Genomic DNA, 24,729 nt, shown 5'->3' with positions numbered 1-24,729 from the left:
CTGGGACCTTATTCTATTACGGCAATAATTAACCCAGTAGCGGTTAAACTTGATTTACCAGCTAATATGCAAATTCACCATGTTTTTCATATGTCACTTCTAAAACCAGTGGTACCCGGAACCCAACTACTCAAACCTCCAGAACCTATTCAAATAGATGGGGAACCCGAATTCGAAGTGAAGAACATTTTAGATTCAAAAATGTTTAGGTCAAAGCTTTTCTACCTAATTGATTGGAAGGGGTACAGACCTCAGGAGAGGTCGTGGGAACCCAGTGACCATGTGCATGCACCTCGATTAGTCAGGAAATTCCACCGACTCTTCCCAAACAAACCAAAACCCCCGGAGGGAACAACCTTGGGAGGGGCCTTGGGGGGGGAGTGCTGTTACGATGCCAGCTCCCGGGGGGGCCGGCTCAGGCCCTGCGTCCCCGAAAGCGGACATCAAGTCCCCGGGGAAGGTCCCAGCAACCCCTTATAGGGGCCCTTTGGACAGCGTCCTGGCGCCTAGGCTCATAGAAAACGTCAGTCCTGGCGCCATAGGCGCCAGGCTCATTATGAAAGTGTTTGGGTGCACTTACCTGATGCAGACCATGCTGCAGAACCCCGGCCTCCTTGAGGCCTGAAAGGAACTACTTTACCTGTGGGACTCATTTACCACCCGGGCGTGGTCGGGGAAGGATACATACCTGATTGGAGGAAGGACACATTCTAGGAACTTCTTCCAAGGCTATTTAAACCACACCCGATCAGCCACACGTGCTTCGCGTTTTTCTGCATCTAGCAGCTGGACGCTCACCGTGTCTGCTCCTGCATCTTGACTTCTGCCACACCTGCCAGCATCCTGAATCACCTGCAAAGGAAGGGAACAAGAGAACAGAAGAAGGAAAAGGCCTCACCTGCTAAATCTGTATCCCAGAGACATTTCGCCGACAATCCTGAAAAGGAAGACATTTATTTTTAAAAGCACATCGCATCGATCGCTGCAGCGCCGCATTATACTCACCTTTACAGGGCGCCTCCATGTTCAGCAGCGACCATCCGGATTCGCAGTCGCGCCTCGCGCCTAGGGAGAAAAAGACAAGAACAAAGGTGAGAGAAAGAAGGGAAAAGGGAAGCTAAAACTCCATGTCAAGACTTACCTGTTGGGTCATTCCCTTTTCATTTCGGGTCCGTGCCGCATCCAGGCATTTTCGGACCCCGGCCCCTAAGGGGAAAAAGACATCAGCGTTAATGAGTGAATGAAAAGACATTACCAAAACACTCATTAAAGACTTACCTGATTTCCACAAGGATTTCACCGCTCACCTCGGGTCGTTGCCTGTTCCCCGGCATTCCGTACCCCGGCCCCTATGGGGAAAAAGACACTAGCATTAGAACATTAATGCATGGACACAAGGGGAACCACTTATAGAAAAACTTACCTGGAAGCCAAGCAAGTTTGGTTCTCACCCATCCGAAAATCCAGTAACGTAACTGGATACCAACGCGCCCCAGCATCAGAAGCAGGATGGAGAGCTCGTCCTTCCAGACCCTAAGGTGAGACGCTACGGGGAAGCACAGAAGGGTTTTGAGGAGGTTGATAGAGGTAAGTGGGAGGCCGATTGCATTACCCCGCAGACAGTTAACCCCCTACTCTCACCTACAGAAGGATACTTCTGCGAGTCAGACAAGCCAGATCTGGGGCCCGGTCCAGTCCGTCTTCCGAACCCTGCGCATCACCTTAGACGAGGTCACAGCAGCGCGAACCAGGCCAGCGCCCCCGTGGGAGTCAGGTGAGCGTTACATCTGTTTACTCTCTCTCTTTTGTAGCTAACCAGTTACAGCAGCTGGTCTAGGTCATTGCCTGGTTAGCTCTCCATTCTGTGGCTTCCCTACCGGGTCTCGCCTCGGCTTGCCCTGCAGCTCTTTCACCTTGCTGTTTTTTCTCCCTTTCACTTGTCAGCTACTCGGGTGTTACTACAGTGCCTGAACCGCTTACTTCATTTATTCTTCCTTCACTTGCCCGTGCTGCTTGCCAGTCCACATGCTCTGAAGCTGTAACTGTCCTGGATATTGGACGCCCGCATCTCAGAGGAAATACCTCTATCGGACTTCTGCTACCCAGAGCTGTTTCATCTACGTACCCCAGCTACACATCAGGGTTTTTATTTAGCCACAAGGCTTTTTCCCTGTTTTTTGGGGTCCCTGTTGCCAGGTGTATCCCAACCCAGGCAATATGGCCTCTGGGGGAGCTCTCCCATACCTCTACAAAAAGAAGAAGGAAAGGAAAAGTGAAGAGACTAAGAAGATAAGAAGGAAGAAGAAGACAGAGACCCAGGACAGTTCCACTGAAGACCCAGGTGAGAAGAATTGGAGGGAGGAGTCATCAGTGTCTTAGAATTTGTTCGTAGGCTGCTCTGTCCAGGATCTTTAGGAGGAAGGGGACTGTTGTGATTGGGCGGTAGTTGTTAGGCGCTGTTGGGTCAAGTGAAGGTTTTTTCAGTAGTGGGCGAACCCTAGTAGGGACCTGGCTAGATGAAAAGTAAGCATTGATAAATCTAGTAATGAATGGGAGAAGGGATTCTGAGCATTCTTTGATGATGTTTGCAGGGCAGATGTCCCCCATGCATTTGAATGGTTTGAGTTTTTTTAAAGTATGTGGCCGTTTCTGTTTCAGATACATTTCTGAAGAGGAAAGGAGGTGTGGTGTGGTGACATATGGGGGACTGTGGTGTTGGGTTGGAGATTAGGTTTTGTTTCCTTTCTATTTTACTCTGTAAGGATGTAATTTTGGCTCGCATAGCATTTTGGATGTCTAAGCACTATGCCTGGTCTTTTGTGATGGTGTTTGGTGGGGAGCATGGTGTTTCCAGTTCTCTGACAATTCTAAATATTAATTGTGAGTTGGAGCTGGCGTTTGTTATTCTTGTGTTGTAGACTGTGGCGTTGGCTGAGATAATGGCTTTGTATTCCTTCGCAGTTGATGTAAAGGAGGTTTTATGTTGATCTCTTGGCACTTTTCACCAGACTGATTCTGCCTGTCTTTTTCGTTGGCGAGAAGCTTGGAGTTTGGGGGTAAACCATGTGTTAATGTGGCTGATTGGTTTAGCTCATTTAGGCATAAGTGGGGCTACTCGGTTAATTGCATTGGTCATATTGTTTGAGTAGATGTTTGCTAGGGTGTTGGGATCATTTGAGCTGAGGTTCGTAGGTAGGAAAGGCGCCAGGAGAGGCGAGATGGACTCTTTTGAGGTCTTGCGGGTGCTGCGTGAGAGGTTAAGGGGCAGGGCTGGAGAGGGGGGGGCGGCTGTATGGTTAATGGAAGTCTGAATTCTATAATGTGGTGGTCAGACCAAGGGCATGGTTGGTTATGTCCACTACCAAAATGCATGTGTTAAAATGCAAGCTGGGTTTATTAACTGAGGCTGTTTCTCAGTTTAATGATGTTGACGTCTGTGGCTCCCCTATGGGTATAGTTACGGGCAGTAACCGTGTGTTAGAGTTCATGGCAAGGAGTAGGAGAAATCGTCTCCATAAAGAGAGCAGGGATTCAACTGATGAAGATGGGTGTGCCACTGTGGATGTCCCAGTAACAAACGTAACAGCAGAGTTAGAAGACGTTGCTATTCAGAAAGATCAAGTTAGTTTGTTTGATGAAGTCCCTAGTCAAGGTGGTATTTCTGTCCAAATGCCATCAGTTGCAAGTGAGGTACTACAATCCTTGTTGAAAGGTCTGGACATGGTGATTGCTGAAGCCATTTTGCAGTCCTGCCCTGGAAATAAGGAGTCGCTTGGTGGCCCTAATGAATCAGAAATGTGGTAATACATGAAGGAGAAAATCAGTGAAGGCCTGAATTAGCGCAAAACTAACCAGGATGTCTGTGCTCGGGTGGATTACTTTGATGAGACTACATCACACGCCCCCCAGATAGGGTGGATAAAGCATGTCAATGTGACTTGAATTAATTGTATTCCAACAGGAGGGATATAGCAACCGACATGAACATAAATACCAGTTCGATAACCATTGCGGATGAGACCGCGGTCTCTCAGTTTGACATCATCTGCCCTGTTGCCAATTTTGCGGGGCAGGCCATGCACGAGGGGTTTTTGTGCCCTCTAAACAGTCCAGAAAGGCGGCCAACCCCTTACCCAGACCGGCTATGTTTACTCATGGTAGGGACATTCGCATTAAGAAGCGAGGATGCAGGTGATACCAGATTCATTTCAAAGAAAGTTTGTTATAGATTGTGGGTACATTGTCATTACCAACGTAGATACAGCAGAGAGGACTGAAACTAGAGAAGCACTCAGAAATAAGATCTTGTCTTAGTTACACTCTAAAGCGGGTGATGGGAGTGTTAGAGGACAGGACTTTAGACTTTTGCACAGGTTGCATATTAAGGAATGGTGCACCGCGAACAACACTGATTGGATCATTATAGGTTGTGGTCATACGAGTCTGCCATCGTTTTTGAGTCTATGTAAAAATCTGACCAATATGTCACCTGTCTCTAATCTAAGGATTGTGTCATGCACCGCACCTGGAAGTGCTGGCAGAGGTCGAAATTCATTAAGGCTGTGCACAGACTTAGACCATAGTGTGCGGGATAGTCCTCCTCCAAGATGGCTACCGCCACTATTTAGTTAGGCGGGGAATAGGATTCGTTGCGGTGTATCTTGCTTCGGAGATTCGCCCGGTTGGTTTCCTACATTCGGAGATTAGCATTTCCTCTTCTCTAGTATTTACCCGGCTAGCCTTGCCCCCTTGCCTGTGCTTTTCTGTCTGCTTCGCTGTCTGTGGTTTGTGCTCAGGGTTTTCCCTCTCTCTTTCTTCCGCCTCTACGCGGCTACTCTTCGTATTTTGTTAAAGACCTCTGCCTGTCTAAATCTTTCCGCCGCCACTTTTGTTCTGGCGGGTTCTGACTTTTCTGTGATCTGCAGGGACCTCTTTCTTTAGGAAGACTTCTTCTTGTTTCTGCCGCGTCCTATGTGGCAACTCCATCTTGTCCTCCGTGCCTTTCCCAGTTCTGTCTATTCGTCCTTGTGGTGCAGACATCTTGGTCATCCAGCCTTCCTCTATCATTTACTTGCCTGTAGCTTTGGTGAAGGGTTTTCTTTGCTTTCCTCGGCTTCGGCTGCCATCCATTCCCATTCTTTCCCTTCATCTCTATACGGACAACTTGTTGCCAGCCTTTGCTTCACTTCCTGTTGCCGGCAGTATTGTTTGGATACGGGTTGGATTGCAGTATCAGCCCAGTATCTGCCCTTTAACTGGCGCGGCCCTCAAGAAGCCAGTTTACTTACCAAGGAGCTTTTCTTCCCAATCAGTTGTCCTATTTGGATTATTAACCAAGGTTCCCAGGGAACTTACCCGGATTGACTTTGCCTTCTACTGGAACCGAGACTTTATATCCTCCAGGCCTTTTTGTGCCAACCAAGGCTTTTTCCCTGATTTAGAGGGGCTTGCTCCTCGAGGTTCCCCGAGACTTGGTTTACACACAGGTCAAGGTGGCCTCCGAGGGAGCTCGTCCTTATCTTCACCAAAAGAAACCCAAAGAAACAAAGAAGTCGCTCAAAAAGAAGGAATCGAAAGTACAGGACAGCTCTGTGGAAGATCCAGGTGTGGAGGAGGCACGGGAGGGATCTCCAGGGCTTGACAGTGTATCCTCAATTCATTTATTTTTTCTAATTTCTGTATTGTATGGTTTATAGTGACTATTTCAAATGTAATTTTTTCGAATGCCATTTTCTCGAATCAATTTTGCCTAAAAAAAAAAATTTCGAATGATTTTTTTTAATTTTATGTTTAAAATGGGGGGTTCCCCCCTAAACCAGTTTTTTTTAAAAACACTTTATTTTACTTACGAAACCCACCAAAAAAAAGAAAACCAAAAATAATAAATTCTAAAAAAATGTTTTAGACGAAATGTTTTCGAGATAATAGCATTTCGAAAAAATGCATTCGAAAATATGACCGGATACCGTATTGTATGCCTTCAGGTTCTGTGCATTTATTCTATTGTAGTTCTAGCAGTCTGACGCCATTTGCGAGTTTATGTAAAAGCCTGACCAATATGTCATCTGCCCCAAACTTAAGAATTGTGTTAAATTAATTGCTTCTTTTTAAATTCCGTATTGTGTGCCTTCTGTTCCTTGTGGAAAAGCTATCCTATTGATTTTATGTGTTTTTCGTTTTTGTCTGTATTGTACCGTGTGACACCCTAATGCACACTGGCCTATATCGGCGCTATATAAATTATTAACCTAGCTGTACTCTATATTCAAAACCAGATCGAAAGGAGGCTTACAATTTAATTCAGATCCACCGTGGTATGAATGCAATACTTCTTTTCACACCTGGAATGGTTTGAGTATTGTGTTATGTGAAGGAATCAAGAAGTAGACACAGACAACTGAAGTAAACGTTTGGGATATTAAACTTTTATTAAATAAAAATTAGGTTGGACAAGGACTACCTTGCCATGTGCCAAGGTGGGATTTCCCTACCTAAATGAAACTAATGATAGTCTGTGTCAGGAAGTCCAAACCAAATGTCTGTCCGTGTACAAAACCTATACTTGCCCTCACATCTATTTGTATACAATCTTTAGGGGTGTCGGCATCAATTGAAAAGTGGACAAAATAAAAGTTCAGAGCTTCTTCCAGCTCTAAGGTGGAAAAGGGGTTTCCCTTCCCCACGTTTCAAATAGTTCACTTTGCAAAAGAGGGGTTTCAATTCTTCCAATGTCTCAAAATAACACAGTTCAATATTCAATGTTCCAAATATAACATAGGTCCTAGGATATTCAATGTTCCAAAATAAAACAGTTCTCTGGTATATTCCCCAGCTCCTAGGGTATAGTTACTTGTCAACAATGTTTACATTTCAGCTCATCAAGCTCAGTACACATAGGTTTCCTTTATTCAAATTTGGCTTTTCCTAAGGTGGGTGTATTCGTTCTGGACGCAGTTGTCTGACCACACTGCCCAACCATTACAGGTCAAGCAACCCACTCACCTTAGTTGGATCTTTTTTATGATATCTTGCCACAGTTTCAGCTTCACAATAAGGCTTTACTCAGTATCCTTCCAGGTGCCGTTGAAGCTTTATTATTACTGGCTTTGTCAACATTCACCTGTTTAGTAGCTTTAATTTGCAACATATGCTTCCCAGTACACTCTTCTGCTAGGAGACACATTTTCCATTGTAGTTTCTTTTACGCAAGCTTCCCAGTTCACACTCCTGCTAGGAAACTTGTTCTCTGTTTCAGATTTCTTGATTAAAGCATCTGGCTTCCTTTTGCCAGGTTTCTATTGCATACAGACTTTGCTACTTTTACATAGTTCTCTAGCACATCGATTCTTTGTTCTTTGCAATACTTGCTTATTTAACTCTTGGCATGCTTGCATATTTGACTCTTGGCAATGCTTGCTTTTTTTACTTCTCATCATGTTAGTTCTTGGTTTCCTTATATTCAGTTCAAATATTCAAAATCAAATATCTCTGGCACTAAACCACTCATCCACTGTGTCCAGGGCCCCCTTTTCACCCGGGCAAACTCACCGGCCTTCTCGCAGTCTGGTTTCAACTTTATGTGGCTTTCCAGAGACTCGTCTCTGCTTGCGGTATGCTTGCACTGCTTTCCTCTGGCATACAGCATCCTCCACGGCTTCCTTGCTTCCCCGCTGCTTACTTTGGAGCTCTGGTAGTCTGCAGTCAGCGGTCCTGCACCTGTGAGCGTTCGGCAGCCTCTCCACTGCTCGTGGTACCTTTGCTCTGCGCCGCACTGCTTCCTCAGCTCTGCCTCAGACTGCCAATGAGCCCCTCTTGCTTGCTGCACTGGATCATGCTCCTGATACCTTTCAGCATCTCGGGAAGGTGCCATCTTGCCGCCACACAACTCCTGCCCTGGAACTCTCCTTTGCGCTTCCTATGTCTCTCTCTGAACCTCTCAGCTGATTCTGATTTAGAGTTCCCGGTTCCATGATAATGAGTTCAACAACTAGACCGCTCATGTGTCTTCTTCCAGTCTGTCTCCTATGTTTATCATCGTGGCCTCCTCGTCTCAGTACCTAAGTGGTGTGCATTTGGGTAAGAGTCCACAAAGCAAGGATGTATAGTTTTGGCGTGTCTCTTCCTCATCCCAGTGCTTCACTGATGTGTATTGGAAGAGGGTTTTCTGGAAAAATAGGGAATGGATTGGTAACACCCTACAAAGGCCCGGGGGACATTGGACTCCTCACAAAAGGGAAATGGGGGGATACCGCGTCTCACCCATGGGTGCCTCATCCCCACTCACCAAGTCTCCTCCAACCAGGTGATCCTCCCTTGCATATCCACCCCCAGGGCCAGGATCCGAAAGCGATGGCCTTTCCCTGGCCACCTGAGGAGGATCCAGGGGGAGTACGAGTGAGGATACACTCAGGTTTCTCACAGGGCTAATAACAAGAGCATCCAAAGGAAACCAAACATTCCATCAAAAGAAGAACAAACCTGACAAAACCAGGACCCAAACTGGTACATCAAGAGTATGCAGGACTCAGGAAACCAAAAAAGGCTAAATAAGGGGTTCAAAATATAAGGAGTCCTGGAAAAGGACCTGCAACATTGTGGAGATACATTTTGTAAAGATGAATTTACCCCTTACAAGAATTATGAACTCCTGTAAAATGTCAGCTATTGGGCCTGTTAGAGAAGCAGCTGTTTTGTCTTCTGAATTAAAATAAATCAATTCCTGCACTTCCATTTCACCACATTCAAACAGTTAAAAAGAAAAGGGGTCTTGATGCTCTGTCCTCAAGACAGCGTTTTGCAGTTCATCAAGCCCCACGGTTCCCTTCCCCAAGACTTCAGCCTAGCAATCAATGAATCAATGTTTGTTTCAGTCTTTCAAAGTTTAACTGAATTCTAGGCCAACCTGACTCTGGTTTGCATCACTAATTCACTTACTGTGCTTCTTCTTGGTTTATTTCACAATGTCTTTGATTTTAACAATATAGGACTCACTGGTCTAGGCACAGTCGTCAGACCACATGATCCACCCATCACAGGTCTCGCAACCAGGACCCCCTAAGATCTTCAGCCCACACAGGTTTGTCAGCATTCGCCCCTGTGCACAAATTCACCTTCACCTGGCTTCTCTTTGTTGGCCTCTTGGCTTTGCCATTATGTGTCACACACCTTTTTGCCAATAGTTGGCCTTGCAGCACTGTATTCATTAATAAGATTCACTTTATGGTGGTTTGATTCATGGCAACCTTTTAATTGCACTTTTTTCACATTTGCTCTTTTTACCATAGGTTGTTTTTATGTTGGCATTCTTCCTTTTGGCTTTTCATTAGCTATTTGCTTTGCTTGGAACGTTGTATTTCTATACAGTATTCAATGTGTTTAAGTTCCAGTTTTTAGTCAATTTGGTATTCAATATGCATAGTTTAGCGTTGCTTCCAACTTTCATTCAGTTCGCTATTCAATATGCATAGTTCAGCTTTGGTTTCAAACTTTAATTCAGTTTGGTATTCAATGAACATAATTCAACTCAATGGTCTTTGGCATCCTGCTCTGGCGCATCCTGCGGCTTCCTTTCCCCTTCTCCGGCTGGCACTCCGACCTCAGCATGACCCGCTTGCACTCAGGATGGAATCTCAGGTATGTCAACAACTTCTTTGCTTCTGCGAGGACAGCGTCATGCTGGTTCGCAGCCCCAGCTGCTCGATCTCCACGTCAGAGGCTACCCCACCTGTGTTAGCCCCACAGCCAAACTCACCTTGGGCTTTACAGGTCCTCTGGGAGGTTGGCCAGCATCCTGGCTCATCCTCAGGTCCCACCATTGCTGTCTCCTTGTGGGAATGGTCCCCCGGTCTCTCCTACACAGGCCTCCCTGTTGCATTTGTTTCTCTTCCACTGGTCTCCCTTTACACACCTGCCACCACTTGACAGATTGCAGGTGTATATTCCCAATTGGGTTTGCTTGACTCTCATTAAAGGGACATGCCTGACCTTGCAAGTACTCTGCAGACATCTTCCTCGTCCCAGTACTAGAGTGGTGAAAAGAGGTCTTACTGTTTATTGCTCTTAGTCTAATTTACCCCCCACCCCCACATTACCCTCTTGCTTTACAGATCTGCCAAGGCGCCAAGGAACCATGCAGGTAATGATAGTGTGCGGTGTAGAAATCCTTTAACATAACCTATCAAAGAGCATCATTAGGAAAAAGGTGAGGCGTCAAGTTGAGTATATTGGCAAGAAAGGCTAAAAAATGACTGAGCAGTATAGGATGCATCAGGTTTTAGATGAAGCTCAAGGCTGGATAGTAGAATCACTGACAGACATGGTTGCAGTCTTTTTGGAATGTGGTACCAATTTATACTAGCCAGATACTAAGTCAGAAGAACAAATAAAGGAGTGCATCATCATGAATTGTCTATCTTTAGAGTGGAGCACACAGTGCTATTAAAACACAGGTATTCATCAGACTTTCATTAAATCATTGAAATAACGAAGTGTGGCACCGTGAAGAACAGCAGTAAATATGTAAATTATCCCCCAAATGAACCCTCAAATTGACGCCTGTGGGGAACCATTTTAGAATGTCTGCCGTTCTGCATAAGGTTTTACAAAGTAACAAAAATAGTGATGAATGGAAGACCGACATTGCTCAACTGAGGCTACATTCTGCCGGAATGTAAATGGAAAGCCACGTTGGATCCATATCGGCATCAGCCTATTTATGTTAGCTTGTAAAGGCTGCTGCAGAGTGGCAAAGTTCATTCTAAAGTGACTCCCCACAGCTCCCCAGAGAAGTACATTTGAAGGTTAGCTTGGGGGCTGTTCCATGTGGTCTGATGCTATTCATCAAAGTGCGACCCATCATTTCTTCAAACCCTGATGTATGATACCACTCTAAAAGCAGCAGTACAACAAGAAGAGGTAAGAAAAACAATCAGCTCCTTCTGGAATGCCAAGTGCCAGGGGCAGATGCATTTACAGCGGAATTTGATTTTTTAAAAATGCAACTGTTACTGCTACTCAAGCTACTACAATTAGTTAAAAAAAATTTGCAAGAGCTTCCGACTCCATGGCCTTTGTTAAACAAGTTGATTACAATATTTTTAAAGCAGGTTAATATGAGGTTTGTTCAGACTCATAACCCTACTAAAGGTAGAGTATAAAGTACTCATGAAGATTTTCTCTAAAAGTCTGACTGCAATAATTCATAAATTAATAGTTACGGGTCCCAATGGATTCATATTTGCTGGATGCTTAGTGGCAACAAGCACGCACCATTTCATTGTAATAGTGGGAGTCTTGGACAAGTCAAAATCCCTCTTGTTGTTTGAAAAAAGCATTCGAGTGAGTGGATTGAACCTGCTGGTGGATGACGCTCAGGAAAGTGACATTTCCATTTAGACGCGTGAGGCTTCTTAAAAAGTGTATGAAGGTGCAACGACTAAGCTGAGAATAAACTCCAAAATTGGAGAAGAATTTCATATACAGCAGGGAACAAGACAGGCCCAGTATTGCTTTGCTGTCTGTGCTCTACATAGAACCACTGTCAATTTATCTCCATATAGACGAGGGGGAATGGGGTGCTTTTGAAGAAAATATTTTTCAAAATTGCAGATGATTTTGCACAATGTTTAAGGACCGATAAGTCATCAATGCTCCAGACAGTACTCAAGTATTTGGCACAACATGAATAAAGCATGGAGTATACACCGTAATTCCCCAGTTGCTGTAGTGCCATCAGCACACATCAAAGGCTATAAAGAGAATCCCAAAAGAAATGTAGGTATTTTCATTGCAGATGATGAAAATCATCTATATGGATTGAATTACACTATTGCAGTAGAAAAGATTAAAGCAAAAAAATAAAGTAGAGGAAAAGTATGATTGTCCAGCATAAAGAAGGCCACCTAAATTCATTTTATTGCAGGCAATCCGAGTGAGATTGTTTCCAATTTTTGTAGATTAAATTAAATTCATAGAGGATTTGTATGGACTGGTAAATCCCTGCAAATAAATTGACAGTCCATTTGTCGTGAGATAGAGAAGTTAGGTTTAGGAAGGAATCTTGGCTTTCCAGAAACATTACTGAATGGCAGGTATTCCTGTTAAGCGTTTTGTGCCCTGATCTCTTAATTAGTTATGATATGAAACTTTTAAAAGTGATCATACAGCGTACCTGGAGGAGTACGATCTGAAGGGTTTGTGTTGGAAAATAATGAGGACTCAAAATGTATAGTAATCCAGTACTTAATTATGATATGGAACTAAGTGAAAACCATCTGTAAAGATAATGACGATGACAAGATTTGGCAAACTTCCATATGGATGGGACTAATGAAAATGGAATCTCTTAGGGCGGAGGAATGAGATAAATGGGGGACAGTATCGATTAAGAGATGACACCAATTATTTGAAGCAGGTACATTGAAGTAAATTCAGCAGCGCAAACTGAATGGATGATCCTTACAAATACCTTTTTTAAATACCTCGCATAAAGCAGCTATGCTTGATGAAACAAGGGGGGAAATGGAGCCATTATCCTACGATGGGCTTGACTTTCGGGCGACTGTGTATTGTGGATAGTGACAATCGCTCATACATTTCCATTTGGTGATAATATCCATAGGTGATGACAGAATATTGCAAAAATTGCCCAACGATTTGTGGCCTAAATTACCAAACAGTCACTGGTAAAATCTAAATGTCACCATTTTAAGATTATTACTAGGGTTCAACTACAACAAAATGTTTTGCTACACAGGGTATTTGTTGTATTACACCCCAGCTATGTACAAAACATTACATCTAGGGATTAGTAATAGCTGCCCCAGATTCGCCTCTCCCTTGGCTGACTGGGAACATATGCGTTGTTGATGTTCAATACTGCAACGCTTATGGTTGGGTCTGGAAGGGGAATGAAAAGAGGGATAGGAAATAATTTTGGACTTCCTGAAGCAAGTGTGATGTGAAGCCTCTCAGAAACAAGGAAAACAAGGATAGGTGAAACATTCTGAAGTGAATTCAACTGCAATTATGCATGCTGTCATTACCCAAAGGTGAAAATCAGTGATCACTTATGAAAGATTGGAGAGAAAAGGTGAAGTATACGAATAGTCTAGTGAAGATATATTATGAACAGGATGATATGATGGAAATGTATTGTCCTTGTTAGTTTCTGCTGAACGTTGGCCGAAGCCAACTTGGCAAGACAAAATATTCCTATGATGTCTTTGGGCTTTATATTTGCTATAGACTGTAAGGATACAGGATATGTTGGCTTGCTGTTTGCCTCCTATAAAGCATTTTTCCATTCAGGTTTTTGCCTGACCATTACATGCTAGAGTTAGGCACTTCCTGATTGGATGAATGCTACTGTCACTCCACTCCCCCATGTAGACCTGCAACTCCAGCAAAGATAGAAAACCCCCATGGTCCTACATTTTGTTAAAATTATCCCACATGTTTAGTGACTGAGAAAATGTCTCTTGCAGAAGGGGTAGCGTAAATATGGGTACTTCCCAATGTTTTGTTATCAGGGGACCAGTTTAAAGGCAAGAAGATAGCAAATAGTATGCACTGAGCAAAGAAAACTGGTTATCCCTCCCATATAACCCCGTGATTAGGTAGAGAGTGATACTCTTAAATACCATATTTCATTTCAGTATTATGTTCATCCAAGCACACTTTTTTTATAATCAATGATATAATTTATTAAGTTCATTTTTGTAAAAAACATAAACACAACATATTTCAATGTCATTTGACACACTTGTATTTTTAGGTTTTTATAGGTAGTGGTACAGTTGTTAGGAACACCCCTAAAAGTCTGTGGAAACACTGGAAGATTCACCATCATCGGCGCACCCAGTGGAATCCAAGATGGCGCCTGTTGGATCACGTTTCCACTACCTAACAGTACAGGTCTAGTTCTCGCATTCAGTCTCCACGTGACCACTCCTACTTATACACAGGAAATCTATCACGCTCTGCGTTGCTACTCGCTCCCGTGTATGCATTGCTTCCTAACCCTTGGTTCTGTGCTCTCCAGCACTCCTTTCCCTCGCATTTTCATTTTCCTTTCTTCAGTTCAGCTCTGCCGACCCTGGCATTGCGGCGCCTTTTTCCCCGCTCGGCTTTTGCCATACTAGCTGCTCGCAGCGCCTTTCCTCAGCTCGGCGTCTACCAATCTTTGGCAGTTCGCTGCTTCCTTTTCCGCACGGCTTGCCGTGTTAGCTGCTGCTAGCCCTACTCGGCATCTTCTTCTCAGCTCCGGCGCCTGCCACTCCTGTGCTCGCAGCTTCTGTTGCGCTTACCTCCCTCTGCTTCGCTCCGCCGTCGGCCTCTCTCACCCGCGGCTCCTCTTCTCCTGCTGTCACTTTGTTTCTTTCTCCTCTCTTACCTCTGGAGTCTCGTCTCTCGAGTGTCAGTTCGCTTCTCCTGGTACTGTTGGGGTTCTCCCCAGCTCCTTACCTTGGATAATTCGTATTCCGCATCCAGTCTTCAATTGAACAACAAGCTCACTATTCTACTTCTTCATTGATCCTGCGGACTACCATTCTACACAATCGGAACCTGTCTGATTCTGGGTTTTCTTCCCCACGAGGGTTTCCCAGGAGGGTGGCCCCCTGGGTGCACAGAGTACTACTCACGGTCTCTGGACTCCTGGGGGGACGTCTCTCTCTTCTCTACAAACATCCGGATAAGAACCGAAGATTTGTGAGTACCATTCCTGGCATAAATAGAAGGCGAGGTGTTGAAAGAGATAGTAAGAACAGTGGGGTTAGTAAAGTATGTGACTTTAGATCTCTTTGCACATACACTTACTACTAATGGTCAACCAATGTGTCCTTCCTTGTCTGATTCACAGTGAAGGACTAAGAATAGACCTGTCCCTGTGTTTACCCTCCTCTGGGACGCTGGAAAAACAGCGTGCAGGCTGTCCGTTCTAGCCTGGGAATAGTCAGCATATGTTTCAGCCCCTCTGTCTAATTGCATTATCCCAAACGCTTTTCATCTTTTGTTGTTGGGCCTTCTTCAGGACAAAGTTGTAATGATTCTGTGGTTAAATCTAAGAACCCACTTAGATGTTTAGTGCACAAGCACTTGATTATAGTCACTGGGGGAATGGGCAGCATATTCAGAGATATTCCTTCTATCTGAAAACAGGACTCGATAGGATTTCTTTCAGTCTTTGGGGGTCATTCCGAGTTGGGCGGTAAGGGTTTACAGGCACCGGTAAGGATGCCGGTGCCGGTAAACCCTTACCGCCCAATTCCGAGTTCCCTTAGCGGGACCCGCAAAGGACGTGTGGTGTGACCACACGTCCTTTGCGGGTCCCGCTAACGGACCAGTGCGCTAATAACGGGCCCGCTATTTGCGGGCCTGTAATTAGCACCTTCCCCATTCCCATTGAGCCCTATGGGGGCTCAATGGGAATGGGGAATGGTTTACTGAATGGGGACTTACCGGGTCCTGCTAAGGTCGGAATGACCGGGTAAGTCCCCATTCAGTGAGACCGGACCCGGGTTTGGAGGCAGCCATGGCGCTAATAGCACCATGGCTACCTCCAACCTCGGAATGACCCCCTTTGTTTCTTATTTCCTTTTATTCACTCTATTTTGGAAGTCACTTGTCTCAGTGTTGATGTTGCAAACGTAGCTATACGATACATTAGAGCATTCTCCTGCTCCGCCCCCGGAACAGCGTGATTTTGCAATCCTTGTCTGCTGCCGACATCACAATCCTTCTTGCAGAAAGGGTACTTTAGTTCCCTGTGCACTTTTTCTGCCCATCCCGATTGCTGCGTTACCGCAACTTCTGACGTGCCTCTGGCAGCGGCAGAAGCAAACATCAGAAGGGGCCACTTGGAACGGGGCAGTGTTACCTTGCAGAAGGTGCTCTGTGGAGCGCCAGTGTCCTGTTGTCAGAGTGACCAGTCCTATATGCCTGTCCTTTCTTCGAGCAGTCACAGCACGGATTCCTGCAGTCCATTCTCCAGCTGCAGCATTTAGTAGCCTGCTGAAGATAATGGCACATGGACTCAACTGTGGCTGTCACAGTGCAGGGAGAGCAAGGCTGCCTGTGAGGAGACTGCACGGATGACAGAGGGCAGCGCTCAGTTAAAGCCTGATTCACTAGCACACACGAGGTGTCCCTAATGTTAATGGAGCATGCACGTGTGTGCACCGAGTGTTCACTCATGTCAAGCTCCTTTTTATTCATTTCTTTGGTTGCCATTGATAATCCACGGGTGCAAGTGGATAATAGTCGTTCCCTGGAACCACAGATCAAGGCACTAATCAGTGGAGTTACTTTGCTGAAAATGTTGGTGGGGACATGACATCTCAAATGAAAGGGGTCCCTGCCAAATGAGTGGGGCAGAATGGTGTGTCACAAACGTTGGGAGGGGGCGGGGGGACAAACACTCTGGCCCCCGCACGCCAAAAAGTACTCCTAATAATGAAGTGTGTCTACAATCTTCACTCAGTCAGACGAATTCAGCCATTTCTTGCTTTCCTGCACATGACACTCACGGCCATGTCACTTGTTTTATCAAGAATCGGCTGCGCGAGCAGCTCATACGTTGGCATGCCGGATGACCTCATGGAGAAACTTGAAGACTTACAGAAACCAGCAACAAGACTCCTGTTGACACTGGACAGATAGAGGCATATTACACCAGCACTAAGGACTCTCCACTGGCAAGCAACCAAAACAATAGTCCACCTCAAAGCACTGTGCATCGCCAACAGTGTTCTTTCATCTAGGCAAAGCTCACCTAATAGCACCGAAGGACCCTGAGATGCGGCAACTTTGTACTACTAGTGGTCACATGGGGAGAGAGGAAGGGAGGCAGAGGGGGTGGGGGGGAGGGAGAGAGAGAGAGAGAGGGTGAGAGGAAGCCAGAGGAGGGGGAGGGAGAGAGGGAGAGAGGGAGGGAGAGAGGGAGAGAGGGAGAGAGAGAGGAAGCCAGAGGGAGAGAGGGAGAGAGAGGGAGGGGGGAGAAAGAGAGATAGAGAGAGAGAGAGAGAGAGAGAGGAAGCCAGAGGGAGAGAGAGAGAGAGAGAGAGAGAGAGAGAGAGAGAGAGAGAGGGTGAGAGGAAGCCAGAGGGATTGATTGCGCATTTTGCCGCATAGATGTGTAGGGGTGGGTTTAGGGATATAATTAATGTATAGGGGTTAATGGAGCTTTGCGGGGCGTCTCCACCCGCATATGTATGCTGCAAAATGTGTCAAAAATGAAATTCAACCATTTCTACTGCGAACAAGTTGATTCGATGTAATCAACCCAAACCATCCTAACAGCAATACAGGTGATGGAGTAATGCAGGTTTAGAGTACTGCCACAATGTACCGCCAAGGTTCTGTGCACAAGACAACCAGACATCTCTGTGTATTACCCTGCTTGTCTAAGCGTGGACCTGGGGATCGAACCTGTGTTGTTCCATGTCGTTTTGCTTCCAAGGTGAGCACGTTGCCCCTGAGCTATCCTCCCAAGACAGGAGACAGAATTGTTTCACACAAGCATCTTCTGAATAAAATGTCCAAGTGTGCATGCATTAGACTGTTTCGGGCTTATGTGATGCAGGCATTTACTGTGGAGAACAGACAGATTGAGGGGCTTTGGAATGCTAATGGCCCCTTCCCAGTGAGCTGTGACTTGTCAGGGAAAGGGGCCATTAGCACTCTCCATTTCACACTTGTGTCTCCCCCGGCCCAATAATAAAAGATAACATTATGAAACAGACTTAAGAAATACCTGGGGCCTGAGAAGCCCAGCTATGGCTTTTACCATTACATTACTTCAAAGCCCTAATTAGTGCCAACCTTCAGTATGCAAATAAACTAACCCTTTTGTTAGGATTTCAAGGAGGCAGACCTCTGCTTTACACATCAAAAAAGCACCCTTTTCCATGTATTTGGGGACGAGGATGCATACCACACAGCAGCTTAAGTGCCACCACCGGGGCACAATCCTACATATGGTGACTGTACCAGGCATATGATGGGAGTATTCTGGCATCGAGGCACCTGCACATTTGGGGCTATTCCTTACTTATGGTGATTTCACGTGAGCAGGTACTCTTATATTTGCCAAGTATTGCCTTCCTTTGCATAGTTACTCGCACCATTTGGAGTACTTAGTAGGTGCTGCTGCCTGTCCTCTCGATCAAAGAGACTCCCACATGCAATGCCTGGAAAATGATGTTATTACCCAGTCCTAAATGAGGGACAGCTAGCAAATTGCATGAGAATCCAGATTTATTGTATTGTAGTCATTATGTATATAGGGCCATTACCCCATTTGTAGGGCCTCAATGCGCTTTGTGGTTGAAATGCCCTTGGAGACCAAACTCCATGTATGGGAACATTCTAAGTGTTTACTTTAAGATGTGGTGTGCATTCTGCTGAGTTAGGAGTTAGGAGGGCTGGCTGGGCCCCAGGAAGCAACCCAGAGGTCAGGCACGTGGGCGGGTGCTGTCGGCAGTTTAAGATAGAATGCTAGGGTGGGAGATTCGATGTGTGCCCAGCTAGACCCCATTTTTACATAGGTTGTCGCTGTAGACTAATGGCAGAGGTGTTGAGGCACATAGCCGTAGCTGCATTCTAGAGTGCATGGATGGAGAGCCGTGCCTGAGGCACATGTCCACAGACATGGTGCAATGTATACGTGCCTTGGACTCTGACAGATTTTAATTTGTTGTCGCTTTCTTAGGCCTCTCACGGCGATAGAGTGGTCGTTTGAGTGCATCTTTGGGTGGGTTAGCATACTACCATTGGGAAGGACCTGGCTGGTGGCATTTTGATGAAGAGGGATGGTCGAATCCTACCCTAGCTTCCCCTCCCACAAGGCACATGGCCCGTGAAGAAGAACCACAAACACCACGATCGCCCATAACATTTCGAACCTAACCCCAGTGCTCCCATGGCAGACACATATGCAGAAAGGTACCTGCATGCCAACCATAGAGCGCAGGAGCAGTACAAGCATTACATACAGTCAGTGGTCGAAGTGAGCGGGAACGGTCGGGAGCGGTGTTCCACTACTTTTATTTTTTACTGTTAACAGCTCCCCTACTTTTTGCAACCACTTTCACCATTCTGGAACTGTTCTTTATGAAGTTAAAGACACATCTCTCCACTTTACCACCGGATATCAGTTGCAGCTAAACTGAATCTGTTTCAACTCAACTGGCTGTCAACTAGCATGACTGCAACCCTTGAAAAATGTGTTTCACAGTGCTCCCTTCCTTCCTACTCTGTCCCCCACCAGAGACACAGTTCATCTACTTTTTAGTACACTTCTATCACTGCCTACAGTGGATGAGAAGCCTCAGGATGCATCTAAAGAGACCTCAATTGACAGCCTCGACTAAAGCACCAAGAAGCTGTGTTGTTGACGTTGTTAGAGACATCATGACTAGGCAGCGTTAGACACGAGGCACGCGTGCCATCCGCACATCGGGACACACTCATGCACCCGAATACACGAAGAACACATGCGGAACAGTTCTATAAGTTAGAGGATGGATACATATACAAACTGCCCCTGTTTTATTATTTTGCCATTAGCCTAACAGCAGCATCGCAGAAATCGCAAGAAGCAAGCTATTCTGAACACGCTTGCAGATGCTTACATGCAAATAACTTTGGAACTGCAGATGTCCCTATGGGACCTGACAGATTTGATGATTTATTAATAAATGGAGAACTATAGAATAACACGAACATGTAGAAGACATGCCATGGCTCAGGAAAAACACCACAGGCAAAGACCCTGGACAGGAGCTGAGCCAAGCAAATTCAGGCTGCACAGAGGAGCAAACGTGAGAGACAAGAACAGCTGCCAAAGCCACCACGATACGAGTGACATTACATTCCCTGAACTACAGTAACACCAGCCACAGCAAATGAGAATAATTCTTCATGAAATCAGACTAATTTCGGAGCTGCAGAGCTCGAAAACACAGTCTCTGGACATGTGACCGACTAAGTAGATGATGAATTGAAACCAGCAACTGGGAACGAAGAACAGTCTCACGCAGCCGGACAAAGACTTGCAAGAAAGAAGTCACATCGCGAGACGAGTGTTGCATGATGGGAACCAGCACTCTCATAGTCTTTGGTGGTGCACACGGGTTACAATACAGACACACACTTATACTTATTGCCTTGAGAAGGTACACCTTGAGCTGAGAACCATATCCAATCCCAGGCCTCTGGAGATCAGCTTTAGCCAATCACAGTGCAGGACCACAGGGGTGGGTAGCAACCGGCAAGAACCAATGACAAGTCCCTTACACTGCAACATTGTAGAGTGTTAGGTCATTGGGAACGGGCCACGCCAGTCACCTGACATGCAAGAGCCAATGAACTAACATGTGCAAGGACATCTATAGGTGGACTACCACTCAACGCCCAATCCCGTGCAACAATAGGTTTGCTGGAGATGGGCCCAGGTTGTGATGTCGATATGACACAATCCGCTAACAAAACTGGCCTGCGAGCCACAGCCCACTGAGATGTCCCTGGATTTCTTCAATCCGTGTACTGATCCCTGTTGATTTTGGCTGTAATAAACCACAGTTTGAGCTTGCTGTCTGTCTGGGCCTGCATTCCTTTTGAGAAGGGGAGGAGTTAGGCCTTCATTGAGTTCTGAGCCTGCGAACTCCTAGCAGCCCTCAACCTGAGTTTGTCCTAACAAGGTGGTAGGCAGAGGGTGGTTGCCTGCGCTAGCCCGGCACGAAGCAAACCCCTTCGCCGCTGAACCTGATAAGTCATTTATAACGCGGCTGCACACAAGTGTTTCTAGGCATGAGATGATGGAAGTCTCTGACAAATGCCTGTTGCATACCTTTAGAAAAGTCTAATTGATTGCCTTTGCCAACAGGCCTAGCTTCATAAGTGTGGGGGGGCCCATTTCAACATGATTGCCGGGGCGGGGGGGCCCTTGCCTGAATCAGTCTGGGGCAATAATGGAGACAAATGCAGCCAGGGGTTGATAACCGCAGATTTATGCCGGGGTTGTAGTTCTTTGCTCTAAATGGGGGCTTTGCAGGGCTTGTGTTACAAGCTTAATTCGCTGGAGCTCTTCACGTGAATGACGGCCTGAAAGGCTCCAGCAAATGAAGTTTGTAGGGAGCCCCAGAAAGAAAATAATATAATCTATTGCCGCATTATAACACTGCTGACTGACAACATGGATACGGTTGTTGAGCCAACCCACCCCCATAAGCTGGAGGCTCCTTTTATTTGAAAAAGTTAAAAGGTCCTGACGCAGTCCATATTTGCCAATGCTTTTGGTTGTGCGTTCTTTTTTTTTTTTGTTAACGTGCGCCCGGAACCTGCCGAGTTCCCCTTTATAATGGCCTCTAAAACGTCATGCTTTTTAAGTGATGTATTGCTGCATATAAGATACAAAACCAACCGCTCTAAAGGTTTTTGACAAGCCGCGGGAAGGGTCTGGGGGGTCTGGGGGGTTGGGTGGGACGGTCGACGGGGCGGTTCCCCTTTCACCTTCACTTCTTAATCCCTGTTTGGGAGGGTCCCGACTGGTAGCGTCAGGTACGGAGTCGTCTTCATCTAAACAAGTCAATCACCGAGCCCTTGTCCCGTGAGAGGGTCGGTCGGGAGTCAAGGAAAAAGTCAAGAAGGGCGGCGAGCTTCTGATTGGTCACGCTCTCAGCTGGAGGATTCAGGCTGTCCAGTCAGTGGGGGGTGTCGGGTAACATCCTGACCGTGGTCCCCAGCGTTGAGCGGCTGCAGTCAGCTGCCAAGAAACACATAAATATGAAATATGCAGAAGGCAGCTGGGCTGCGGGGAGGGGCTATGAAGGCGGGTCCTGGCAGAAGGCGAGCGCATGCGGTGGCGGCTGAAGGCTCTCACTCTTTGTTGGGGCCGGTCCAGGAAGGGATGAGTTGACAGCAGTTACCCGGGAGGAAAGAAAAGAGGAGGAGATCCCGGGCACAGGGACAGAAAGTAGTAAGTCAGCGAATGGCCTGTCAGAAAACAGGAGCTTGCGTGAGTTCCCGAAAAGCGGCGGGGCTGGGTTTGAGTCAGTAATGGCTTAGCGTGTATGTTGCTGCCTATACAAGACCGCAATAGCGGGGGACGTTGTCAGTCATATGTGCCTGTGCCCCGGTCCCTGGCGTGCAGGGAGGGTCGTGCTGATGTTGTCGGACACGGGGATCTGCGCCTGTGAAAGGCCGGAATCACCCAGGCATTCTGGCAGGTGCCACCGGTTGGACATACATGCCAGCAGTGCTTTAAGTGGGATTAGAAATTGAGGGGGGGCTCTCGTTAGGAGTACGGGGGTGCTTATGCCACGCCCCTTACGGAGGCCCCCTTTCGCCTAATGGCTGGGGGCTGCTAAAAGAAGCAGAGCTGGAGAACACTGCCCAGACCCTCCTTTTAAACAAAAGGGGCTGGGCGGCGGCGTGACACCAGTGTGCCCCAGCTCACACCCATCAGGCAGCTTTTTCATTCAAGGAGCCATGTGGTGCAATGTTTTACCACGGGCTCCTTGAATGAAAGGGCTGCCTGCTGCTGATGGCTCTGTACTCTGAAACAGGAGGAGGGCTGGACTGCCCAAAAGGAGGGCTGGGTAATCTAGCCGTCCTCCTGTTTCAGAGTACAGGGCCATTAGGCAGCCTGCACTGTACGGTTGCACTTGCTGCTTGCAGGTGTCCGCACTTCGGTTTAGAAAAAAAGAAAAGGCAGTGCCTTTTCTTTTCTACTATCTAACCTGAAGTGCTGACACCTGCAGGCAGCTTGTGTAACCGTTCAACCGCGCTGCCTCAAGTGTCAGCATGGCTGGGGCTAGTTGGGGGTGGGCCCCGACTTGGGAGCCTTTTCTGGAGACTGTTGGGGCTCGCCCCGACAAGCCCTGGCCCACTTAAAGCACTACATGCCAACAATCTAGAGCACCAGGGGGGAGCTTTTGTCACAGAAGCTGGAGAATTGAATCCTCGTATTGGTGTTAAAACTATTTTAGGACGGAGAGAGTAAAAATAACAATATTTTTATATTAAAAATCGAGATTCTCCTGCCTAAATCGAGAGGGTTGGCATATGTGCGTTAGGGTGGAGCGGGAAGAGTCACTGGCATATCGGGCAGCAGCTGGCATATTCTGACTGACTTTCCCAAGTAACGTTCTGGAGTTTGGCCTGGGCTAGAAAGTATAGGGATGCCCGTGCAAATACGCCATAAAACTTCCAGGATTGTCCGGCGCGCTTTCCAGCTCCTCATGCATCCAACATTACATTGGGTACTAACTTATCCTCCAAACGGCATTGGAAACACAGCCCAATTATCACAACGCTTTAGGCCATATCCACCTCCTTCCCTTAGCAGAACCATGGTCCCCATAATAGGACTTGCATGCGCTCATGCCATTACAAAACCGTCTTGCCCCGCGGCATCCCTCACTTCCTGTGTTTGTAGCATCTATTTCCTGCTTTCCCATCCTCTTATCCTCCCCTCACCCATTTTCTTTACTCCAACAGACTAAGGTCTGGATACCGCTTGTGGGGGCGCAGTACACTACCCCATGGACAAGCATAGGGGCTCGGATACTACTGCAGCAGCGACTTGGCACAGTATGAAAGCAGACGAACATAGCCTACATTCGTGAGGGAAGTCGTTGGACATCTTTTAAACATTGGCCCAGAGGCGCCACTTGAATGCTCCCCTCGCACGTTGCGCCGTCGCATCGCCCCGGCTTTACCACCGCCCTGGCTGTTGGAACATTCCAGACTGGAAAATGTGGGTCATGTGCAATTTAAAAAATAACAAACGGTTTGCACTTTTTTGAAGAAAGAAAAAAAAAAGAAAAGGCAGTAGATGCCTTTAATTATGGTAGCCGTGGAAGTGAGGAGGGGGTGAAGGAGCGCTTCCAGGGAGGCTGCATTCCTTCTCCCTTGCTGGGGGCTAATTCAGAGGCCTGCATACGATTAGGAGAGTGTAGGTGGTGGTCTGAAATGAGAGCCTCCACGCCTGCAGGGCCCTGCCTTACAGCTGGACAATGGCCCCCAGTGAGCCCCAGTGCTGCAATGCTGGCCCGGCAAGGGGATTCACCTTATAAAATACTACTTTTGAATTTAAAAAAAAGGAGTTAAAATAGGTCACCCGTAAGGTGTTGACAGCTACTAACTTACTCAACGTCTGTTATGAAGTGTATCATGTCCTGGGAGGCAGGGCTACTACTTTGCTGATTTATTAGAAGTGTTGCCAAGTTACTAAATGCTCATCGAACTGACCTTCTTCCCACCTCTCCACGTTCTCCTCCTTCCGCCCCCCTCTCTGACTGCCACCCACAGCCTCCAATCAGGGTTTGACTTGCTATTTTCAAAATTGACTCATCTAATTTGTCTCTTTAATTCCTTAATGAACTGAGGTTCATGGTCCTACTTTGAGACACAGTTGGAGTTGTGAACCCTGATTTATAAAAAATTGTAAATAAAATCTATTAAACTGGGGGGGAAAATGTTGGTAGCGTTTTATAATTAAAGTTTTTGTATGCAGAGTGCCCCCAGGTCAGCCGTACATGTCCCCTAGGGCAGCGCCCACTGCAGACTATATTGTATTGCAGGTGCCTGGTTGGGGGTGCAGTGTGGAGTTGGCTTTACCTTCCAGGCTTCGTGGGGGGGAGGGGGGCTCTCAGCATTTGCTTGGGAACCTTGTCAGCAAAGGAGGGGGTGGGATGTGGTTGAAGTGTAACCACATTGGCCAGAGTT

At 46.6% G+C, this 24,729-nt stretch overlaps 2 protein-coding genes across 4 annotated transcripts in view; one reads left to right on the top strand and one right to left on the bottom strand.

The window, feature by feature from the left end:
- LOC138567348 (mitochondrial carnitine/acylcarnitine carrier protein-like) overlaps positions 1 to 24,729 on the bottom strand; it is a 165,847-nt gene that overhangs the window by 80,840 nt on the left and 60,278 nt on the right. The gene's annotated exons all lie outside the window — the stretch shown is intronic.
- Positions 21,828 to 24,729, top strand: part of LOC138567347 (deoxyribonuclease-1-like 1) — a 184,839-nt gene continuing 181,937 nt past the window's right edge. The window contains exon 1 of one of the 2 annotated variants that reach the window (XM_069645461.1): positions 21,828 to 21,976. The gene's annotated coding sequence lies outside the window, so the exon portion shown is untranslated. Of the gene's footprint in view, positions 21,977 to 21,996; positions 22,016 to 24,729 lie in introns of those variants that run through there. The other variant, XM_069645463.1, reaches the window with a different exon arrangement.

This window comes from Ambystoma mexicanum, chromosome 2p (assembly GCF_040938575.1).
Source record: "Ambystoma mexicanum isolate Mex_15411 chromosome 2p, UKY_AmexF1_1, whole genome shotgun sequence".
Lineage (NCBI taxonomy): Eukaryota > Metazoa > Chordata > Amphibia > Caudata > Ambystomatidae > Ambystoma > Ambystoma mexicanum.
Note: the sequence above shows the minus strand (reverse complement) of the source record. Positions and strands in the feature narration are given on the sequence as shown.